The sequence below is a fragment of the Mastomys coucha genome, unplaced genomic scaffold (assembly GCF_008632895.1).
Source record: "Mastomys coucha isolate ucsf_1 unplaced genomic scaffold, UCSF_Mcou_1 pScaffold1, whole genome shotgun sequence".
Classification (NCBI taxonomy): domain Eukaryota; kingdom Metazoa; phylum Chordata; class Mammalia; order Rodentia; family Muridae; genus Mastomys; species Mastomys coucha.
In genome coordinates, this window is record NW_022196891.1 from 21,933,797 (window position 1) to 21,939,254 (window position 5,458).

General features: G+C 39.3%; 1 long non-coding RNA gene across 1 annotated transcript; it reads left to right on the forward strand.

Annotated features, from left to right (window-relative positions):
• Positions 1-2,464: 2,464 nt before the first annotated feature.
• Positions 2,465-5,199, forward strand: LOC116070051. Its single transcript, XR_004110262.1, has 2 exons — positions 2,465-2,630; positions 4,863-5,199. It is a non-coding gene; the product is annotated as an uncharacterized LOC116070051 (long non-coding RNA).
• Positions 5,200-5,458: the final 259 nt, after the last annotated feature.

Sequence of the window (5,458 nt, forward strand, 5' to 3'; positions counted from 1 at the left end):
AAGAAGGGAGGCTGAGCAAGCTAGAAGGAACAAGCCAGTGAGCAGTTTCTCTCCATGGCCTCTGCATCAGCTCCTGCTTCCAGGTTGTTGTCCTGTTTAAGTACTTGCCCTGACTGCTTTTAATGATGAACTACTATATGGAACCGTTAGAAAAATGACTTCTCTCCTCAAGTTGTTTTTCATCATGGTGTTTTATCACAGCAAGAGTAACAGCAATTGAGACACAGACTGTGGGACTGGAAGGCACTCCTAAGAAAGGTAGTTAGAAGGAATGTAGTTCCTTCATGACCATGAAATGCCTTAGTAGCCCTGGATTACCACCCTCCAAACTTATATGGAAAAAAATTAAACCTCTAGTAGTTAAGTCACTGTAGTATGAAATTCGGGTTACCTGCAACTGATTATGATTGATAATGCCACAATAAAGATAAATTTAAAAACCCACCATGTTACTAAGGAGTATTAGATATAAACTCAAATGGTCATGAGTGATAAATATTGAAAGATGGATCAATGAAAGAATGCATACTAGGTAATACAGGAATCATGTTGAATTGACATTTAATTCCAAACCCTGTAATCCCAAATATTTTGTGTACATGGAGGGGGAGTTGTTTTTGATACAGGGAAGTGTGTACCTCTGTGAACTTGATATGTATTATGGTTGAGATTGGCCTTGAACTCCTGATACATCCAGCCCCTGCCACCTAAGTATTGGATTACCAATTTATGCCATTCAAACCCGACTGGATATTGGATTTGCAGGACTTTAGACTTGAAGTATTCTGATCTTGCTATGATACACATTAGAGCATATAGCATTTGAGATTGGGACTTTGGGCACAACTGAATCGAAAAGCCCATACAACATTAACAATACTATCACCATAAAGCCACATAGAATAAGATACCCAGGGTTTCTGTGTTAAAATCTCCCAGTATCCAGCAAATAACATATTTCCCAAGCTGTGCCTACAACATAGGCCATCAGATTATGAACTTGTATTTCCAGTATGAGCTAATATTTGGCAAAATGCACAAAGAAGGACTGGGGATGAAGAAGAGAGAAAGGAAGGGTGGGATCTGTATGTGGATATGTTTATATATGCTATTAGCATAAAAATGATATAGAAGATTCACACCAAGCAATGGAAGCTTAGAGGGTTAGGATTAGAGGGAGAGATTATTCAATTTTTCATTATTATATTACATAATTTTAAAGTCCATGTGTGTTCATTTTGTAACAATCTAATTGGGAGTTGGTTGATGAAACACTAATAAAAAGCTACACAAATTCAAAGCCCATGAAATTATACTGTATAAACACAGAACTCATTTAGGATAACTGTGTTGAGTAAGCTTGATTTGTTTTAGAAGAAAGCCATTAAGATAGTTTGAAGTTTTAAAAATAATCTTGCCTATTCTTCTAGATTTATTTTTATTTCTGATTATGTATATGAGTGTGCTTTCTGAGTTTGCGCATGTGAGTCCAGTGCCTGCAGAAGCCAAAAAAGTATGGAGGTGGAGTTACAGGTGCGCTGCCCATATCTAGTCCTGGGAACTGAATTTGGGTTCTTTACAAGAGTAGCAGGTACTCTTAACTGCCGAGCCATCTCCCTAGCCCAGGCTGTTAACATTAATACATATGAGTATCCAGAGGAGAAAGTACAGGTTTGAAAGAAGAAACACAAACAGTAAGTTGGAATGACTTTCTTTAGTTGTAGATGACTTGAACATAAATATAAATATAAATATGGCAGTCTTGACATTTGAGAGGCAAAAATGCCCAAGAATACCTCCAATAATTTTACTATATTTTATTTAATTAATTTATTTTAATAAATCTAATTTAAATAAAATCAGGGTCTGGGAGATGGCTCACTGGTTTAAAACATTTGCTGTTCTTGTAGAAGACCTGACTCCTATTCAGTACTGATGTTAGGTAGCTCATAATTACCTATAACCCCAGCTCCAGGTACTTTGACACTTTCTTCTGGCTTCCACAGACACCTGTATGCATGTACACACACACACACACACACACACACACACACACACACACACACACATACACACACACACTGAAAACATTTTAAATAAAGAACTGCATCATTAGTTTTTTGTTTGGTTGTTTGTTTGTTTGTTTTGAGATTCCACCACGGCCTAATTTTTTGATTTACTGAAGCCTAAAGCAACAGCCCCATACAGCAGAGAGCCCCACCCCCACCCCAAAAGTGGCTATCCCAACATGTTCATTCCATGTAACACTTTCTGCCTTTCTTATCAAGGACGACTCCCAATCTTAACGTGGGTCAGATTCTTAAATTTCCATTGCTTTTCTTCCGCCTCTGTCTTAGGTCGTTATCTTCAAATCACACTCGCAAAGAACACTTAGGTCAGCTGTGAAGGCCTTGCCCTTCGTGCCCAGGAACTCCGCTTTCATCACACACGATACCTAGAAAAATGCTACAGCTTGAGAGGCACAGGACCAGAGTGTGCTCCATAGTATGGGAGCCTGTCTCCATGGAGCCCCCTGGAGTATAAAGTCCGTCGTACTAAAAATTAAAAATGGAAGATATAACACACTCAGGACTCTCCTTTTGGTTCTGGTACGACAAGCAGGACTGACTGTGAGTACTTTTTTTTTTCTGGTACGTCTATTTTCATCTTTTGGTAATTTGACATCTTGTAGCGATCCTAACATTTTAGGAACAAGTATCCCAATTAGAGATGAAGCTAATCATAGTAATATGATGGATTCAACTCTCCTTTGGGGGTTAATCAACATAAAGTTGATCAAACTGTCTCCTACTTATTTATCTTTCATTTACATTTTTAATTTTTGCCTAGCCCAGCCTCTGATGCAGTCTGTGCCTCAATAGTATTCATATTCAGGGAATGAAAATCCTTTTATGTCAGTTGATTGCTTTAACAGTGTATCAGTTGGGTGTTCTAGAATATTTCACAAGACAGTAAGCTTTGTAGGAGGGACATCATATGTATATGAGGAAATGAATATCAAGAGTACGAAGAATACTGAGTACTCCTGTAATGAACAAGTTAAGTTCTGTGACTTAACCTTATGGCGTCAAAGCCCACACTGGAATCCCCTATACTGCTTCTGGAGAACACCAAACTCAATGGTTACATAAAGTCTGGTATACTGTCTTAGTGGACATGATATATTTAATAGTAAGTGAGCAAAAACAAACAAACAAACACAAACCAACTATAGACCATCTTAAGAATAAAAAAGAAGGCAGAAGAGGTAGCTCACCTTGTGCAAGCATGACGACCCGAGTCTGGATCCCTAAGACAAACCAGGCAAGAGTAACAGCTGCCTGGCATCCCAGAACTTGGGAAGGAGAGATGGGGCCCTCAGACCAAGTCAGTTAGCTAGACAAGTTAGGTTTAGTTCAAAGACCCTGCCTAAACAGACTAGGGCGTGGTCAAGAATGACACTCCGCAGCCTCATGCACACCACTCAGATATACACACGCAGAACTGAATTTTTTTTAAAAAAAAGGAATTATTTTCTTTTGAGGACATATAGCTGGAGCAAGTATAAATTCTGGTAGGAACATAGCATGCGGGATAGCTGGAAACAAAGCCTCAAAGGTGGTTTCAGAATCTGACCTTTTCTTTTGGTTTGTGTCTTAGTCATTGTCCAATTGCTGTGAAGAGACCATGACCAAGGCAACTCTTATCAAAAAAGAAAAAAAAAAGCATTTAATTGGAGGCTTGCTTTAGGTTCAGAGGATGAGTCATGTATCATGACAATGGCTGCAGGCATGGCAGGCATGGTGCTGGAGAAGTAGCTGAGAGCTACATCCTGATCCACACACAGAGAGATGGGCAAAATGGGCCTGGCATGGGCTTTTGAAACTGTAAGGCCCATCCTCAGTGACACTTCTTCCTACAAGGCAACATCTCCTAATCCTTCTAATCCTTGCAAATAGTGCCACTTCTTAGTGGCACTATTTAAATGCATGAGCCTATGAGGAGCATCCTTATTCAAACACCATACTTTGTTGTTTGTTTGTTTTGGGGCAGGATCTGATGTAACCAAAGCTGGCTTTGCACTTTCTATGTAACGAAGGATTATCTTAAACTTCTTATCCTCCTACTTCTACCTCACAAGTGCTGGGATCATGCACCTCTATGTCTGGTTTATTTGGTGCAGGGAAATGGAACTCATGTCCTGGTGTCTTCTAGGCAAGCACTCTACTGACTGGGCCACACCCCACGGCCAAAGATGCAATCTTTCTCTTGGCTTTGTTGGCCTTGTTGGCTTTGTCTCTCTGACAGCTTTACTCGTACTGACAACCATGGGTGGCTTCTCCCAGGTAGTCAGCCATGACTGCGAAGAGTACAGATGTTTTTTTCAGAACCCCAACAACAGAGATGCAGGATGAACTCTTGGCCAACTTGGAACAAATATTTTTCTTGAGCCCTATATTGTAGCTCCACTTGGCTAAGCTTGAGTCTAGATACCCTCCCTACCACTCTTGCCATCAAAATGAACCATGTGGACAGAAAAGGAGGGTCACAGAAGTAAAAGCAAGTGCTTATTATCAAAAGAAAAATAAGGAAAAGCAAATAAATATAGAAGATATTGTCTGTTGCTATGATAAAAGCAACTCAAGGGGGAAAGAGTTGACTTTTGCTCACAGTTCAGCCCGTCATGGTGTGGAAGTCATGGAAGCTTGAAGCAATAGGTCACATAGTGTCCTTAATCAGGAACAGGGAACAATGATGCTCCTGTTGCTATAGTCAGGGATTCCACCCCTGGGGAGCGGGGATCCACTCACAGCTCAATGCATCTTCCCATTCCATTAACATATTATGATAATCCCTCACAGGCATGCCCAGAAACATGACTGAAAGCTTGTCTTCTAAGTAATTCCAGGATCCACCAACTTGACAACACTTCAATCATTGCAAGAGTCTACAATCATTTCATCTCAAGGAGCTGGAGAGATGGATCAGTGGTTAAGAACAGCTCACAACTGACTCCACCTGTAGCCCCAGAAGATCTTGTGTTCTCTTTTGGATTCTGAGGACATCTGCACTCATACAGTCCCATGCCCAAACACAAACACATAATCAAAAATAAATAAAAAAACTAAATCTGTAACTAAAATTTCATTTCAGTTTATATGCTACAGTAAAATAGTACAATTAAATGTTGATTTCTTGCATAGTGGTTGGGGTTTTATAATATTTTTATTAGAAAAAAACATAAAATTAAAAAAAGGTCTACTTTGGGGAAAAATAAAAATGTACTCTGTGTATATTTTATATGGCAAATCCTTAAATGAATGCCAAAGCAAACGAAAAATAAAAACATTGGCCATCTCCCAAAGATTACATTAATCTAAATGTTTAATGAGTCCATCAACCCCACACTGAGGAAAAGCAACAATTATATTTATGGAGAAGCATTTGTATATTTCGG